Below are 19,555 nucleotides of genomic sequence, written 5' to 3'. Positions count from 1 at the left end.
GCGCCGCAGCCCCCGCAGCCGCCGCTGCCGCCGCGTACTGCGGGGCGGCATCCCGGGGCGGGGGCGGGGCCCCGACCTGCCGGACAGCCGCTCCAGCCACTGGCTCGCTGAGGCTGCCGCGCAAAGGCCAATCGCGGTGCGAGGGCGGGGCCTCCTTGCCTGGGGGCCTGGGCAGGGCCCGGCGCGGGGCTGGGCGGAGGGTTTGACAGGCGGCGGCTGCCGGAGCCCTGCGCTGCCCGCTGCCCTCCGGCCGCCCGGCCGGGCAGGGCGGCGCCGCGGGCGGGAGAGGCAGGTCTCTGTCTTCGGAGCTAGGCTGGCTGGGCGGCGGAGCGCACTGGGCGTCAGGACAGCCAGGCTGTGTCCCCGCCTTTCCCAGTGGCTGACGCAGGACCCTACCCTTCTCCGAGGTCCGTTTTCTCTTCATCAAATGGAACCGGCGAAACCTGCACGTGGAGGTAACAGATGTGAAAGTGCTTTAAAAGTTTTGTTGCAGAATCTAAGCGGCTCACTCGAGAGCTTGCACGCATTTCACAGCGGCAACGTTGGGCTGAGAACCAGGGATCTCAGACCACTTTTGTTACGTTTTTGTTTTTGTGGTGTTTTTCACCGTAGAGTCCGGGCTAGAGGGTCTAAACTCCAAAAATACTTAGCTGGCATAGTCAGCCGACCATGCAACTCATGATCTCAGGGTCGTGAGTTCGAGTCCCAGCTTGGGCCTAGAGCTTACTTTAAAAAATTTTTAGAAAAATAAAAATATTTATTAAAAAAAAAAAAAAGATGCCAGATCCCAACTAGAAAATATTCTAATTGAATTTGTGAATCTCTGTGGGGGCTGGCCCCAAGCGCCTAGATTGTTAGCCAGCTCCCAGGAGATCTTAGAGCCTTGGGGGTTGAGACCCATTCCTCTTAGTTCCTTAGGGGTCTGGATATTGGCTTCCCTCACAGACAGCAGTGTCTCAGGGATCCCTGTCCAATGGCAGAAAGAACACCACCCAAAGAACAGGACTTAGGGCAATTGAAAGCAGTGGCTCAGTCCTCTTCCCTGAGCTTCAGTTTCCTCCTGTACAAAACAGGGTTGTTCACCTGGACTGGACAATCTGCCAGGGCTACTAGAAGGGTCCCGGGAGGCTCCTGAGGTGGTCTCTGCATTTCTTTTCCGCACACCCCCTCTGCACTGTTTGCTGGTGACCTGGGTCACTCCAAGGGACCTATCTGTCGTCACACTCTCTGAAGGTAGGGGTCTGGTCTCTTTGGCCTTGACCGCAAGTTGGAAAATGTATGTGGAGCCCTTCCCTATGACACAATAGGTCAGATCTCGCAATAGAGGATTCTGCAAAGAGTAAGAGACCTCAAGCAGCATCCCTGGAATCTTGGGAAACCAGGATTTTAGAATCATAAAATTCCAAAGTCTGATTTCCTGTAATTGGTTAAATACAGCATCTTACAGTTAGAGATCAATAATGGTAAGAAGGTCCCTGGAGATTAAGTTAGACCCACACCCACATTCAAAGGAGAGAAGATGTGACTGGCCCACAGCAATATGATGGCTGTGGCAGAGCTGGCACCAGCATCCAGGCTTCCTGACTCCCAGGCCAGTGCTCTCCCTTCTATACCAGCCAGCTGCCACTAATAGATATAGGATGTCAACCAACCTGCCCATTACACACAGGTCAAGGGCCAAGGGCTTCATAGGGCACCTCAAAATCTTGCATGTGTCTGGGGATTTGGAGTTGAGAATTCTTGCTATGTTTATGGTAGGAGGAGAAGAGGTAGAAAGGAACAAGGGTAGTTCACCAACCCCTCCAACACACCAACAGGTGCTCCTCCCCCTACCCCCTTCTGAAGTTCCAGTGCTGGCTGTGCCACCAATAGGCCGTGTGGCTTTAGCAAATCATAATCTCACTTTGGACCTCAGTTTCCACCTCAAAAAGCAAGACAGTTGGAAGAAGATGACTGGCCTTTCCAGTTCCACCTTTCAGTGAGTCCAGGAGCTGAGTTCCCTGCCCTCCCTCCTTTACCATACACACACACACACACACACACACACACACACTCACTCACTCACACACAGCACTGAACACTTAGGACTCTGAAAACACTTGCTGAATAAGTCACTTAATCAACTGTAACTGCAGGCAAAGGCTCTCCAAATTTCCAAGATGTAGCAAGAGCTCATCCACTTAATCTTTACTGGGCACCTATCCTGAGCCAGCCCCCACGCCGGAGCTGGGGAAATAGAGATCCTGCCCTTCCCCCAAGTGAGCTCACAGCTCCACCCCACCAGGACAGATGGGTTTATAAAGCCTGGCAAAGCAATGAGAAGGTTAACCTGCTCAATAAAATTAAACCTCTTAAACACTTGTATATTGCAGGACCCCTTTGGGGATATACAGAACCCAGTGGGTGCATGCATTTTTTTTTCCTAGAAGGAAATACAGGGAAGTAGTAATAGTGGTTAAGGGAATGGAGGACTGGGAGTACTTTTTCATATTTTACTTTTCTGAGCTGTTTGCCTTTTCTAACAATATATATTATCCTCCCTCTCTTTCAATAGGGTTTATTTGAGTAGTAGGATTATGAGCGTATTTTTTTTTCTTTATAGTTTTGGTATGAAAATAAAATTCATTAATATTTTAATTGTCATGAACAAAACACAGCAAAACAAATAAAACCCACTTCTCCCTTTAGCAAGCCAGACAATACTGTGTGTTTTTTTATACTAACCAGTGTTCCAGCTCCAACTGGCTTTTGCCCTTCTAGTCCCACATACAGCCTGTCTACTGGATTATCTCCATCTGGACCCATCTCCAAAAGCAAACATCATATTTTCTTTTCCAACTTAGCTCCCCATTCTTGGGTCTACCTCGTGAATGGCCCCATGGCCAAGTCCCCCATGTCAGAAGTCTGAGTCATCTGAGGTCCCTCCTCTCCCACATTCCCATATTTGATTCACCATAAATTCACCTAACACTCCCCCTCCCACTACATTTCTTCCCAATTCTTCCTGCCTCTGGCCTCATCCTCTTGTTCCCTATCATCCATTTTCCATACAGGTCTCTCTCTCAGTCTCTAAAACATAGCTTTGACCGTGTCATTTCCCCAGTGAAGACAGTGGTCATTAATAGACCCCAACAGCCATCTAAGTGCAGTCAGACAATTTTCTCACTCCGCCACTGAGTCCTAGCCTGTGTTCCCAACACCCTAAAATATTTTCATCACCTAGAACCTAGAACATATATTCAAGTCTTCATAGTTTTGTATATGGTGTTTCCTATGCTAACATTTTTCCCTCTGTCCTTCATACTCCTTCCTATGAATTGTTTGATATCCAGCTCAAGTGTCATGTTTTCCCCAGAAGCCTTCCCGAAATCCTCTGGCTAGAATTCTTTTCTTCTTGCACACTCTTACAGCAGTCTCTACTTCATTCTATCTCAGAACGTATGTTATACCATTTTATAACTACCAGTTTAACAGTCTGTCTCCTCCTCTAGACTGAGACCTCTCTGAGAGCAGGTGCAGCCTTTTGCCTTTGTAACACCAGAACCTAGAACAGATTCTGGCACAAAGTCAGTACTAGATAAATGTTTATGGACTGCTGATTGAATTAGTAAAGACAGACCACTATTCATTTGCTCGACTACATTTCCAGCTAAGCACTTCTTCAACCTATCATGACCTCCCCACTCACCATCTTTGTCCAGGATCGTAAACATATATGCAGCAAATGGTTGAAGCAAATATAGACATTTCTGTGTATCTAAGGGTCTCCTATGTCCTGGAGATATGAAAAAGGAGAAGGAATAGAGGTGATGGGTGTTACACTGCTTACCCTGCCTCTATGTCTTGCAGCTAGAGAAAAATTAACATTTATTGGGGAACCTACTATGTGCCGGGTAGTATGGCTGACACTATCCATATGTGCTCTCATTTTATCCTGAAAACTGAGAAAGAGATTATCTTCCCCATCTTATAGGTGAGAAAATAAAAGTTCTAAGTTAAGTATTTGCCAAAGTTCTCAGTTAAGAGTGTCTGCCTCCCATACATCCATGGTCAACTGATTTTCAATAAGAATGCCAAGACCAGGGTGCCTGGGTGACTCAGTCAGATAAGCGTCTGCCTTTGGCTCAGGTCATGATCCGAAGGCCTGGGATCGAGTCCCGCATCTGGCTCCCTGCTCCCTCTCCCTCTGTCCTCCACTCCCCCCGCCCCCGCTCGTGCTCTCTCTCTCTCAAGTAAATAAATAAAAATCTTTAAAAATAAATAAACAAAAATAAGAAAGCCAAGACCACTTATTGAGGAAAGAACCGTCTCTTCAACAAATGGCGCTGGGACAACTGGACATCCGCATGCAAAAGAATGAAGCTGGATCCCCACTTTATCCATCTACAAAAAATAACTCAAAATGGATCAGCTTCCTAAATGCAAGAGATAAAAACCATAAAATACTTAGGAGAAAACATAGTGGTAATCTTTGTGACCTTGGATTTGGCAATGAATTCTTAAATGAGAAACCAAAAACACAAGCAACAAAATTTTAAAAATAGGACTTCATCAAAATTAAAAATTTTTCTGCATCAAAGAACATTATGAAGGTAGCAAAAAGATAACCTACGGAATGGGAGAAAATATTTGCAAATCATATATTTGATAAGTGTTTAGCATCCAGAATATATAAATAACTCATATAACCCAACACCAAAAAGACAACCCAGTCAAAAAATGGGCAAAGGACACTTCTCCAAAGAAGATATACAACAGCCAGCAAGTACATGAAAAGATGCTCAAACTTATTAGTCATTAGGGAAATGCAAATCAGAATTACCAGCAGGTATCACTTCACACCCACTAGGATGGCTATTATTAAAACAACAACAACAGAAAATAACAAGTGTTGGTGAAGATGTGGAGAAATTGGACCCCTCATACATTGCTGGTAGGAATATGAAATGATTCAGCCACTGTGGCAAACAGTTTGATGATTCCTCAAAACATCTAACATAGAATTACCATATGACCCAGCAATTCCACTCTTAGGCATATACCTGTTTAAGAACACTGTCGTGGAAACAATCCGAACGTCCATCCGTGGATGAATGGATAAACAAACTGTACATATACATACGCACATACACACAGTGGAAGGCCATTCAGCCCTAGAGAGGAATGAAGTACTGACACGTGCTACAACCTGGATGAACCTCAAGACCGTTACGCTGCGTGAAAGCAGCCAGACACAAAAGGTCACAAACTTGACGATTCCACTTAGACGATGTAGCCTTAATAGCAAATCCACAGAGACAGAAAGGAGAGCGGTGGTAGCCGGGGACTAAGGGGAGGGACCAATGGGATTATCTGCTTAATGGTTATAGGTGTTCTTTGAGGCTAATGAAATTTTTTGGCATTAGATAAAGGTGATGATTGTACAACACTGTGAATGTACTAGATACCACTGAATAACTCACTTTTAAGTGGTTAATTTTATGTTACATGAATTTTACTGCAATACATTTTTTACGTTTAATTAAAATTAAAGATTGTCTGCCTGAATCCAAAGCCTGGGTTTACTTCACTGCGCTTCGGGACTTTCATTGAGGACAGTGCATAAAATGACTTCTTTAGTGGTTGTAGCTCTGCTGTGATAAAGCTGAGGGACATGAGCAGGTCGCCATCCCAGGTTCCTCAATTCTGCACCTGCCAAATAAAGGTGACGGTGCCTGGCCCACCTAGGCTGTGTGGAGATTCAAAGAGAAGGGGAAAAAGACCAAATCAACCAGAAAATGAGAGGTGATGATGATTAATGAAACACCCAACATACGTCTCCCACCACTTCCAGACTTCATTTTATTAAGTTGAAGATGCCCTTTTTAAAACAAAACAAAGAAAAACCCCTGAAGAATCCCAATATGGAACAGAGTCATAAGGGGCCAGTACAGATATTCTAGATAAAAATCTCATATATGATGAGAGAGAGTAAGAATCAATTTACACTAGGAATAGAAAGAAACTTTCTTAACTAAATAAAGGGCGTCTACAAAAACAAAATAAAACCTACAGCTAACATCACACATTTACACTATACTTAGTGCTAAAGGCTGAAGGATTTCCCCCTAAGATTAAGAACAAACAAGGATATTTTACTATTCCTATTCGACATCACAGTGCAAGTCCTAAGCAAGTGCAGTAAGGCAAGGGGAAAAATACACACACACAGGTTGGAAAGAAATAAATTCTCTATTGGCAGGCAACATTATCATCATGTATAGAGTCTCATGGAATCTACCAAGAAAAAAAAAAAAGCTCCTAGAACTTAAAAATGATGAGTTTATCAAGGTTGCAGGATACAAGGTTAATATAGAAAAATCCATCCTATTTATATATACTAGCGATAACCCTGAGAAATAAAAACTATCTGCCGTCCTCTTTCCCCACCTTTCCGAGCCACCATAATGGTGCACGTGAATGTCCTGGCAGATGCTCTCAAGAACATTAACAATGCTGAAAAGAGAGGCAAATGCCAGGTTCTTAATTAGGTCATGTTGCAGAGTCCTAGTCCAGTTGCTAGCTATGATGATGAAGCTTGGTTACGTTGGCGAATTTGAAATCGCCGATGACCACACAGCTGGGAAAATTGTTGTGAACCTCACAGGCAGGTTAAACAACTGTGGCGTGATCAGCCCCAGATTTGATGCACAACTTAAAGATCAAGAAAAGTGTCAGAATAATCTGCTCCCATCCCACCAGTTTGGTTTCATTGTACCGACAACCTCAGCTGGCATCATGGACCATGAAGGAGCAAGACAAGAGGGAAAATCCTGGGATTCTTTTTGTAGGGATGTAATATATACATGCAAATAAAATGCTTCAGTGGAATTAATTAATTAATTAATTTAAAGTACCATTTATAATAGCACTTAAAAAGATAGAGCTAGATATAAATCTAATATGTGAAGAATCTCTATGCTGAAAACCACAGAACGCCGATGAAAGAAATCGAAGTAGATCTAAATAAATGAAGAGGTATACTCATCATTTGGAAGATTAAGTACTATTAAGATGTCAATTCTCCCCAAATTAATCTATAAATTCAACACGACTTCAGTCAAAATCCCAGCAGGAATTTTTAATAGAAAGCAACATAAGCGCAGACCATACATAAATTCCAATCTTAGGGAGAATATTAGTTATAATGTAAGTTGTAGATTTTTTCATAGATGCCATTTATCACGATGAAGTTCTCTCATTCCAAGTTTGCTAAGAGATTTTCTTTTTTTTACATCATGAATGGGTTTTATAAGTCATATGGTTTGGCTTTATATATTAAAATGATGATATTCAACACACACAAAAAAGAAAGAAAGAAAGAAAGAAAGAAAGAAAGAAAGAAAGAAAGAAAGAAAGAAAGCAACAAGCTGATTCTAAAACTTACTTAGAAAGGCAAAGGAGGGGCACCTGGGTGGCACAGCGGTTAAGCGTCTGCCTTCGGCTCAGGGCGTGATCCCGGCGTTATGGGATCGAGCCCCACATCAGGCTCCTCCGCTATGAGCCTGCTTCTTCCTCTCCCACTCCCCCTGCTTGTGTTCCCTCTCTCACTGGCTGTCTCTATCTCTGTTGAATAAATAAATAAAATCTTAAAAAAAAAAAAAAAAGAAAGGCAAAGGAATGAGAAGGGTCAAAACAACTGTGAAAAAGAAAAAGATGGAGGACTCACTACCTGATTTTAAAACTCACTATAAAGCTACAGTCATCAAGACAGTGTGATACTGGCAAAAGGATATTCACATAGATCAATGGAGCAGAATTATTCCATAGTCTATGGAACCCACATATGGCCAGTAGATTTTGTCAGAAGTACAAAAGCGATTCAGCGGAGGAAGGCCAGTCTTTCACCAAACAGTGCTGGAACGGTTGCAGTACATATACAAAAACCAAACCTCAGCCTACGCTTCAGACACTATGCGAAAATGAACTCAAAATGGGTCAAAACGCAAAGCTCTGACTTCTAGAAAAAAAATACAGAAGAAAATCTTTGTGACTTTAGGTTGGGTAAAGAGTAATTAGATGTGATGCCAAAAGCACAATCCATAAAGGAAAAAGGTGTTAATTGGATTTGATAAAAAATTAACATTTTTGCTCTGCAACAGCCACTGTCTAAGAGAATGAAAAGAAGCCACAGACCGGGAGAAAATATTTGCAAATCATATATCCAACTAATGAGTTGTATTCAGAATATATGAAGAACCCTTACAACTTAAGAAAAAGAAAACAACCAAAGGTTTTAAGTGGGCAAAAGATTCGAACAGACAAGAAAATATGCAGATGGAAAATAAGCACGTGCAAAGATGCTCATTATCATTAGTCATCAGGGGACGCAAATTCTAAGCACACTGAGATACCACTACCCACTCATTAGAATGGTTAAAATTTAAAAATAAAAAAATATCAAATGCTGGCAATGATGTGAAGCAACTAGGACTCTCATGAATTGGTGGTAGAAACGCACAAAGTGGGGCGCCTGGGCGGCTCAGTCAGCTCAGTGACTGACTCTTGATTTTGGCTCAGGTCATGATCTCAGGGTCGTGAGATCGAGCCCTCTGTGGAGCCCTGTGTTGGGCTCCGCGCAGCATGGAGTCTGTTTGTCCCTCTTCCTCTGCTCCTCCCCTCCCCATGCCCACTCGTGCTCGCTCCCACTCTCCCTCTCTCAAAGAAATAAAACAAGACGAAACCAGAGAGAGAGACAAACCATAAGAGACTCTTCATCATAGGAAACAAACTGAGGGTTGTTGGAGGGGAGGAGGTGGGGGGATGGGGTACCTGGGTGATGGGCATTAAGGAGACCACTGGATGGAATGAGCACTGGGTATCATAGAAGACTGATGAATCACAGACCTGTACCCCTGAAACCAAAAACACATTATATGTTAATTTAAAAAATAAAACTATTCCAAAATAAAAAAATAATAATAATACAAAGAAATGCAAAAGGGTACAACCACTTTGGAAAACAGTTTGGTATTTTCTTATAAAGTTAAACGTAATACTTACCATAAAACCCATAAAAGCAATCCCATTCCCAGTATGAAATGAAAATCTATGTTTACACGAAAACCTGTACGTGAAGATTTTTAGGAACTTTATTTGTAATCCTCAAAAAATATAAAACCAAATGATTATCGACTGTGGAACAGATAAACTGTGGTAAATCCACAGAATGGAATACTACTTGGCAATAACCCAAAATTGATCACTGATACACACAACAACATGGGTGAATCAAATGCGTCGTGCTAAGTAAACGCAGACTCAAAAGACTATATACTGTATGACCCCATTGAGGTGACATTCTGGAAAAGACGAAATTATAGAGAACAGATCAATGTTTGCCAGGAGTTAAGGACTGGAAAAGATCTGACTGCCTGGAATGAGGCCGTTTGGGGGAGGAAGGGGCCATGATAGAACCGTTCTGTATCTTGACTGTGGCAGTGTTTACACGACTCTATGCATTTACCAAAACTCATAGATCTGTGCACGGTGAATTTTACTGTATGCAAATTAAAAACAAAGAGTCATGTTGGTTATTCCTAAAAGTAGAGTCTCTTCTAAATGCAGCCTCAGGTTAATCAGACTCTCTAGAAATAGAAACTGATAAATGGCTTGGGAAGCCAAGTCCTACTATACTCATTTCCTCTTCCTCTCCTCTTTTCTCATCTCCTCATCCTGTGTTTTCTCTCCCATGAATGATGACAACACCAAGCTGGGATCCTAGAGGTTCTCCTAGGCTCCTTCTCTCCTCCACCCACATCCAGACTCCGAGGCCTCTGATTCCTACCTCCCGGATACTTCTCTCCATCTCCATACTGTGGCCCTCATCAGGCCTCATCATCTCTAGTCTGAATCCCTGGACCAGCCTCCCAGCTGGCTGTCCTCCCTGCAGCCACAGTGGTCTTTCTAAATCACTGATCCAACCATGTTGCTGTCCTTGCTGAAAGCCTTCTGAGTGCCCCTAGCTCTCCGGCAGCAAGAATTGTTTTAGGCGCCACCCCAGCCCTAACACCGAGCACAGTGCCTGGTGTCCGTGCACACTCAGTGAATCACGGTGGAACACAGGCATAAGTTAATAGAGCGAGTGAAGGAGTTACTAACAGATGTGCAGGCCCTCTGGAAAGTCATTCAGAGAGGCCTGAAGTAGTGTATCCAGAGTACCCACCATCTTGATCCAACAATATTGATTGAGCACCTACCATGCCCAGGAGCTGTCCTAAGGAGCCAGAGATTCACGGAGCTTCCCCGATGGTAGTGGACACAAAGGATTCAGCCAATCATACCAATGAATGCACATCTGGAGAGCATACGAACTAGCGAAGATAAGGTCCTGAAGGAGAAATGCTCCACATGATGAGAGGCCGTGAAGTGGGCGGAGGAGTCAGAGGCTTGATGAAGTCACAGAAGGCTTCCCTGAGGAGGTGACAATTCAGCTGGAATCTCGGAGGACACAAAGTGGAACTGAGGAAGAGCTTTCCAGCAGACGGTCAAGTATGTGCCAAAGTCCTGAGATGAGAGGAACAGAGATTCCTTCCAGGCAGTGAAGGAAGGGCAGTGGGATTGGAAGCCACAGAGTGAGGGAAGAGAAGGCCCCAGATGAGACTGGGGAAGGGAAAGGGCTGGATCCAAAATTAATGAAGAATTTTAGGCTGGAGACTGGCATGATCTGATCTGTTCTGAAAATACCATTCTACCTGTTGCGTGGAAAGTAGACGGAGAAAGAGGTGAGTGTGGATGCTGTTAGAATCGTCAGGAGAAGGCCCAAAGAGCAACTCTGGGGAGCCTGGACTCAGGCGGCCGGGTCGGTGGGGATGGACAGCAGTGGCTACATGCAGCTTTACTTAGGAAGGAAACTGGACAAGCCTGGGAGCTGGGAGTGACAGGGAGGGAAGGGAAGGGAGAGGGCCAGTGTCTGGAAGTAGCAGTTTTCAAGTTTGGAACTTCCCCTGGGTGGCCCAAGGCATTCCTCATCCTTAATGGTGGTTTCTGGAAGCAAGGTGTGGCAATTGCCAGGCCACTAACTTACACCCCTTCCTCACTCTCATTTCTAGGCAACTGCTCCGCATAACAACTTGCTTTGGTTTTCAGCACATCATGGTATTTGCAGGGAAACGGAACCAGACAACGTAGTGGCCTCCCAACTAGTAGTCTCCCTGCTTTCATTACCAGCACCCGCTCTCCCCTGTCCACTTTCCACAGAACAGCCAGACTGAATTTTTAAGAACTTAAGTGGGCCCATGTTACACTTTTGCTCAGAACTTTCCAATGGCTGCTTCTGACTCAGAGTAAGAGCAAAGTCCTTATTGGAACCTACAAGGCCTGACATGGATTGGTCCCCTCCTATGTCTCTGATCTCCCCTCCCCCAGCTCCCCTCCCCCACTATGCCCCCACCCTGCCCACTTTGCTGTCTCTTGAACTTACCAAGCACACTCCGGTACTGGGGTCCTGCTCTCTGGGACTTTTCCCCCAGGTAGCCACATATTCTGTCTCTTACCTCGTGCAGGTCTCTGGCCAAACGTCACTTTACCAGGAAGGCCTTCCCTGACCATCCCACCTAAAACAGCATCCCACTGTTATCTACTCTCTACTTGATTTTCAGAGTGCTCACCACCACGTGACGTTTGTTTATATTCATCGCCTATCTCCCCCAACTAGAGCCTTAGTTTGGCTACTCTGAGCTACTTGCTGTCCTGTGAAAACTGGTTAGATATTTGCTGACAAAGAAAATAAGCCAGTTCCATCTTATTATTTAATTAAGAAGATCTAAAAGGGTAATATGGTCTTCTGTTCTAATAATAATAATAATTGTTATTATTTATTATTATAGTTAAGAGCAACCACAAAAACATTAAAAATTTTGAAATAAGAATGATGGACTGCAGTATGCCAGGCCAATTTGGAAGACTGACTCCAGAACCCAGTGTCCTTTTATAGCAGCCCAAAAGATACAAAGCCTTTTCTTGCTGTTCTCACATGACCTCTTCAGTGAGAACAGGGGGGTCAAACTGACCACTCATTATCTGGTGATGAACACAGCTGTCCTCTCATAACTCTGTAGCTTTGTGGAAAATCCTGGTGACTTATTCATGTTTGAAAACATGAATAAATAAAAGTCCACTAAAACAGATTTATCTTTTCATTCACAAGCAGTATTTCCAAAGTTAGGAAGTTTTCCATTGGACTTATAAATTGAAATGAGAAATCTTTTTAGTAAACTTGACTCACTAAATAAGTCTTAAGCTTGAGACATTTTTGGAGACAATGTATTATAATGTTCTGTTTTCCCGAGGCAAAGGAGCAAAGCCTGACAGAACATCACGGTTCCCAGTTTCAAAGAAGAAAAGGAGTCAAGTCTAGCTTCTTCAAGAAAATCACAGACTGAAATCTGCAAAGGAAAAATAGCAAGTTATTTCTAAGGTTTTGCTTCAAAAAGACATACTCCTCGCACATGTTCTGGGTGATTGTTGTTTCAAGCTGATAAAATATTCCTTCTTTGGGGGAAAAAAAAGTACATCTCCCAAGAAAACTAAGAGCCTGGCTTTGAAGACAGATCTCCCTGCATTGGAATCCCTCCTCTATTAGCTGTGGGTCCTTGAGCAAATCATCTCACTTCTTGCCTCAGGTTCCTCTTCCGGAAAACTGAGGTGAATGTCACAACAACCCTGGCAGATCAATGGCTATGAAAGAGAATTTGCATAGAGTCCAGCATCCAGAACCTAGCAGGTGCTCAAAAAATGGTGGCACTGATCACTCTATAAGCATCTATCTAGAGAAGCCCACTCAAGCCAACAGCACTTTTAAATGTAACATATATATGAACAATTTTAAGAACATTTAGAAAATACAGAAAAATGTGAAAAAATAAATCTCCCACCAGTACTATGAAGAAAACCTCCCCCCAAACAAATGAGAAGTGGTGTGGACCACAGACACTTTTCCTCTAACAATTTTGAAATAGTGACCTCTGCTGGCCAGTGGGAAACGCGAGCTTTCCAGCAAACTCTTTCACAATTGAGCAAGGGTTGAGTCAGCCAGGCTTGGTCCCTGTCCCTGGAACAAAAACCAGGTGTTGCATTACAAGGGACAGAAATCGTCACAAGGGTTACCACGATGTAATTGGGATGTTAACAAAATTAAAGGCCAGCCTTTCCATTTGCTCATCCACCCAGAAGATTCTTTTTTTTCAAACCCCATGGTCTCCTATTTTTAAAATGTCATAATTGCATGCAAATGTTACAGCTGAAAAACAACGCAAGGGGCATTAAAAATCAATCTTCCATGTAAGCCTCAGATTTTCCAGCATGAAGATCCAAAAGCAGAAGTGGTGACAAATGTGTAGAAAACAGAGTGAAAAAGTCAGAATGCATCATTAAGAATATTACAACAAAAGGAGGGAAAAAAATCTTTGGGAATTCAAGTCTGATTCAGCTGGGATAAACAGCCAACTACAAAGAAGGCTTTAAAGGACGCTGCAAACTTCTTACAGATAGGACCCAGAAATCCAACTGGGAAGCTGCCACGACCCTTGTCTTCAGGCAGAAGTATACTCGATGGAAGAGGCCACTTAAGAGTCGGCTGGCTGTGCTACTGAGACATGAAACACGTTCCCACCACATAAGGTGTGAAATAAAACAGAGGTTGCAAACTGGCAGCCGTAGGACCATGGAGTTTGCTTTGGCACGTGCTCTATTTTTTTTTTAATTAATTAGTTTCCAACACTTTAAAAATGGAGATTTCACATCAACATCTGAATTTGTGCCTTCTTATAAACAAATGGGGAGATATCGTCCTCTCTGGCCAACAGGCTCTCATAGCGACAACCAGGGCCAAGTAGTGGCGGTCCTCCCTCCCAAAGGGGCGCACACCCTCCAGTTTGCTGGTTCCCCATCCAACCCGCCTCGCTCATCACATCAACTGTCTGGCTTTTGCAAGCCCTTAAGTCTGACACCCTGCGTTTCAAAAGCCTAAAGGCACTGGGGATGAACTCAGTTCAGTTCAAAGAAGCATCAACCACATGCAGGGCACTTACTATAGGCACTGGGTTTATAAGGAACAAGACAAGATCCCTGAATCCCAGGAACTCCTAGATCGCAGTTTCCAGTGAGCGCTAGTAAACTTGAAATTATAATATAATACCGCAGGTGTGCTGAAAAGGTATAGACGTGGTAAAGACTAGTGATTAAATTCACTTTCCAGCTTTCTGAGATGGTACTTAGCTCACTGATCTCAGTCTTTCTTCTCTTCTAATTTCTGCACTTAAGGGTATAAATTTCCCCCTAAGCACGGCATTAGCTATATCTTCTAAGGGTCAACATGTATTTTCATGATCACCTGATGAAAATCATTTTTCCCACCCATGTGGTTTCTTCGTTGACCTGTGGGCTATTTCAAGGTGTATTTCTCAATTTCCAAACATATGGAGTGTTCTAATTAACACTGTTAACTGATCTTCACTTTAACTGTCTTATGGTCGCACATCCTCTAAACGATCTGTCCTTTGAAATGAGTGGCGACTTCCCTTACGGACCCACATCTGGCCAGATGTGTAAATGTTCGATGTACGCTTGAAAAGAATGGATGTTCTCCAGTTGTTAGATGCAATGTTCCACAGCGGCCCGCTGGATCAAGTTTGCTGATCGTGTCATTCAATGTTCTACGGCCTTCCTGATTTCTAAAACCCACTTATTCTATCAGTTACTAAGAGAGGTGTGTACAATACCTTGTCATATGGCGGACTTGGCTATTCCTCCTTGTAAGTGGTTCTGTCAATTTTTATGTATTTTTTTAAATTGAGGTATAAAATACAGAAACCTTACATATATGGTTCAATGAATGTTCGTATGTATACACCCACATAATCCAAATCAAGATACAGAACGTTTCCAGCACCTCAGGTTTCCCCATGACTTTCCAAGTCGATATGCTACCCCTCTCCCCATTACCACTATTCTGACTTAGGATGAAAACATTATTTCACCTGTTCTTGAAACGCATATAGATGCAATCACAGTATAGATCCCTTGGTGCCTGGCTTCTTTTGCTTACTATTATGTCTATGAACTTCACACTGTTTCACACAGCAAGAGTTCATTCTTTGGATTATTGTGTAAAATCGTTATTGTAAACGTTCGGCACATTTATCCATTCTCCTATGGTGGTGGACATTTGAACTGTCTCCAGTCTGGGGCTATTGTGAAAAACCCTGCGACAAGCAGCCTTAGTAAATGACTTTTGGTGGGGACGTGCACTAAATTCCTCTCGGGCATATACCAATTCGTGGAACTGATTGAGTCTAGGGTAGCCATAGGTTTGGCTTTAGTGATTATTGCCCATTTGTTCTCTCCTTCCAGCCATTCTATGGAAACTTTAGTTGTTCCATACCCTCAACACCAGTCACTGTCAGTCTTCTGAAGCCCTTCTGATGGGTGTGTAGTGGGATGTCGGTGTAAATTTTTATATCCCTCATAACAAACGGCTCCGAGTATCTACCTCCTCTTATAAGCCATTTGAATACCCTTTTTCTATAAGCACCTGTATGGAAATGTTTAATCACTATATTGCACACCTGAAACTAATGCTAACATTGTATGTTAACTGGAATATAAATAACAACTTCATGGATAGAAAAAAAAAAAGGCTTCCTCATCTTTTGCCCATAATTTTGGTGGAATGTACTTTGAGGCTGTTATGTGGTGTTTTAGAACTGTATCTTTCCCACGACCTGAATCTTTTATTTTGAAGTGCCCCTCTTTACCTCTCGTGAGGTTTTTTGCCCTGAAGTGGACTTTGTCAAAAATTAATACAACTAGGTCAGATTCTTTTTTGGGTTTGCATGTTTATCTTTTCCTATCCTTTTATTTTCACCATACCTATCCTTATGTTTTAGATGTGGCTCTTGTTAGCAGCAAACAGTTGAATTTTGTTTGTTATTTAGTTTGATAATCGTGTTTTGATTTAGTCCATTTATATTTAATCCATTACTGACATATTTGGGTTTAAATCCACATCTTAGTATGTGCATTCTTCTTCCTGCCTATTCTAGATTTTTTCCCCCTCCTACTTACTTACTTTTATATTGTTTTTCGGTATTCCATGCTTTTCCTGCCTGAACTTGAAACTTTTACTGTTCTTTTTCAGTGGCTATCCTTACGTCACAGTGCACATCTTTAATATGTCAAAGTCTACTGCTGGCAAGTTCACTCTCTTTCCAATATAAAGACCTTGGGATGTATTTTTTTAAAGATTTCATTTATCTATCTATCTATCTATCTATCTATCTATCTATCTATCATCTATCTACCTACCTACCTAAGAGAGAGAGAGAAAGAGAGAGAGCAAGAGTGACAGCACGCCTGAGCTGGGGAAGGGGCAGAGGAGGAGGGAGAGGGAGAGAGAGAATCTCAAGCACACTCCGCCTGAATGTGGAGCCCAATGAAGGGCTTGATCTCATGGCCCTGGGATCACAACCTGAGCCAAAACCCAGAGCTGGATGCTTAACCGACTGAGCCATTCAGGCACCCCAGGATATTTTAACTCCCAAATATGCTGACTTATATGCCATATTTACCTTTTTTGTTGTTCTTAATTTCTTCTCACTCCCCTTCCTTTGTCTCCCTGAAAACAACACCTTTATAAAGTAAGTTCCTTTGACTTATTTATATTTTTATTCTAAGTAGGCTCCACGCCCGGTGTGGAACCCAACACAGGGCTTGAACCCACGACCCTGAGATCAAGACCTGAGCTGAGATCAAGAGTCAGACACTTAACTGACTAAGCCACCCAGGCGCTCCTATTACAGTCCTTTCAGCATGACCTGTTGAAATCTCTCCGCTTTTGTTCGTTCGTTTTTATTTCACCATTTTTACAGATAATGCTGGGTATGGAATTCTAGGTTAGTAGATTTCTTTCAGTACTTTACAATTTGCACTCCGTGGTCTTCAGTTGTTTTTGTTGAGAAGTTAGCTGTCCAGTTATTGCTCATTTGAAAGCAGTTGTTTGCTTTTGTTTTTCTCCTCTGGCTACTTTTAAGACATTGTCTTTGGGTTTCAGCACTTTTACTATGACGTACCTCAGTGTGTATTCTCTTTATTTATCTGCTTAGGGTTCATAAACCTGTGGCTTGATGTTGCAACAATTTCAGAAAGTTCTCTGCTGTTAAATCTTTAAAACTGCTCTGCCCCATTAGATCTCCCTCTCCTTCCAGGACTCCAGTCACACTTGCAGTTCCTCGTTGTATCCTCTGTCTTAACCTGTCTTCTGTATTTTAATATTTTTTACTTTTCTGCTTTATTCTGAATAATTTCTTCTGACCTATCTTTCATTTTTTTCCAGCTATATCTAGGCTGCAAGTAAACCTGTCCACTGACTTCTTAATTTTAGCTGTTCTATTTTTCTGCTCTAGAATTTCTGTGGTGCTTTTCCAAATTTCAGATAGATAGACAGATAGACAGACAGATAGACAGACAGATATAGTTTTACATGTATGTGTGGCTTCTACTATATATATAAATAGTTTCTAGTTTTCTAACAAATTAAAATTTCATTTTTTAATCTTACTGAACATACTTTAAATAATCATAATCATTTAAAAATTTCTGACATAAACAGACATTTCTCCCAAGAAGACATACAGATGGCCAACAGACACGAGAAGATGCTCGACATCACTCATCAGGGAAATACAAATCAAAACCACCATGTGACATCCCCTCACACCTGTCAAAAAGGCTAAAGTCAAAAACACAAGAGGCAACAAGTGTTGGGGAGGATGTGGAGAAAAAGGAACCCTTGTGCACTGCTGGTGGGAATGCAAACTGGTGCAGCTGCTGTGGAAAACAGTATGGAGGTTCCTCAAAAAGTTAAAAGTAGGGCGCCTGGGGGCAACTGGGTGGCTCAGTCAGTTAAGCATCTGCCTTCGGCTCAGGTCATGATCCCAGGGTCAGGGGATGGAGGCCTGTATCCAGCTCCCTGCTCAGCGGGGAGTCTGCTTCTCCCTCTGCCTGCCGCTCCCCCTGCTTGTGCTCTCTCTCTCTTAAATCAAGAAATAAAATCTTTTTTTAAAAAAACTTAAAAATAGAACTACCCTACAATTCAGTAATCCCCCTACTGGGTGTTTACCCAAAGAAGAACACTAAGCCAAAGGGATGCATGCACTCTTACACTTACAGCAGCATTATTTACAATAGCCACATTATGGAAGCAGCTGCAATGCCCATCCATAGCTGGATGGATAAAGGAGATATGGTATATATACACGATGGAATAGTATTCAGCCATAAAAAAGAATGAAATCTTGCCATTCACTATGACGGAGCTGGAGAGTATAATGCTAAGTGAAACAAGTCAGAGAAAGTAAAATTACCATATGATTCCACTCATATGTGGAATTTAAGAAACAAATGAGCAAAGGAAAAAGAGAGGGAGAAGAGCAAGAGAAACCAAGAATCAGACTCTTAACTAGAGAGAACAAACTGGTTACCAGAGGAGAGGTGGGTAGAAGGATGGGGGACGTAGGTGATGGGGATCAAGGCGGGCACTTGCTGTGATGAGCACCGGATGTTGTATGGAGGAGCTGAATCACCATATTGTACACCCGAAACTAACATTACAATGTTAACTATAGTGGAATTAAAATAAAAACTTAATATACATAAATGAATTTAATTAGTCTCCTAACTCTAATTAATCTGAAGCCCCTGTGGGTCTACTCTCTTGTCTCTTGCTTTTGTTGTTCTCATTCACGTTGTCTTGTCTCTTCCTGTGCCTGGTTATTTTTAATTGTGTGCAGACACTATATTTGAAAACTTGTTTGTAAAAATAATTGAGGCCTAGGATGTTGTTTTTCTGCACAGAGGATTTACGACAGTTTCTCCCAGAACCTAGAAACACTGGCAAACAGGGATTACCACAAATCAATTTAATGAGAATTCTAACTCAACTACAGTTCATTCAATCTATTTCCTCTTTACCCTTCCCTCTAGGGTGCAGCCTTTTGGGGTTCCAACCCAAAGCAAGGGGACTTAACAGCCCCTCTTTGCAGGCCTTTGTAGGCCTAAATTTTTGCCCCTATCTTGGGAGGCTCTGGTAACTGCCCCTACCCTCCTTTCTCTCCTAATCAACAAAGGTACACTTGCAGAAGCCATGTTGGCACTGCATGACTTTTCCCTCAAGTCTAATTAAACCCCTGAATACTTGATCCATTTGGGCTAATTTCTTTCAATGAGGAATGTGGCTGGTGTTCAGAAATGGCCAGTCTCCATTACATAAACTCAGGAGCTAGACAGCAGCTGGAGCGAGTGGTAGGCGGCCAGCAGACAGGGAGACAGAATAAAGCACTGAGGCAGAAAGAAGCAGAGAAGAACCATTTAGAGATCCTGAAAACTTTCCAGGGTCTTCGTGGGACTAGAAGCAAATCTATACTTGTGGTTACCAAGACTCTCCTTGTGCCCTTAGGATTGACTCCCCTTTTTATGCTGATGCTAGACTGAGGTGGGGATTGTGTCCTTGCAACTAAGG

The 19,555-nt window shown here is 42.7% G+C and overlaps 1 long non-coding RNA gene and 1 pseudogene across 1 annotated transcript; both read left to right on the top strand.

Moving 5' to 3' along the window:
* The first annotated feature begins 238 nt into the window (after window positions 1-238).
* On the top strand, window positions 239-18,694 carry LOC123000999 (uncharacterized). The gene is made up of 3 exons (XR_006409439.3): window positions 239-455; window positions 9,752-10,763; window positions 12,330-18,694. It is a non-coding gene; the product is annotated as an uncharacterized LOC123000999 (long non-coding RNA).
* LOC123000998 (40S ribosomal protein S15a-like) lies at window positions 6,447-6,830 on the top strand (annotated as a pseudogene).
* Window positions 18,695-19,555: the final 861 nt, after the last annotated feature.

Source organism: Ursus arctos, unplaced genomic scaffold (assembly GCF_023065955.2).
Source record: "Ursus arctos isolate Adak ecotype North America unplaced genomic scaffold, UrsArc2.0 scaffold_12, whole genome shotgun sequence".
NCBI lineage: Eukaryota > Metazoa > Chordata > Mammalia > Carnivora > Ursidae > Ursus > Ursus arctos.
This window is presented reverse-complemented; position numbering and strand designations above follow the sequence as displayed.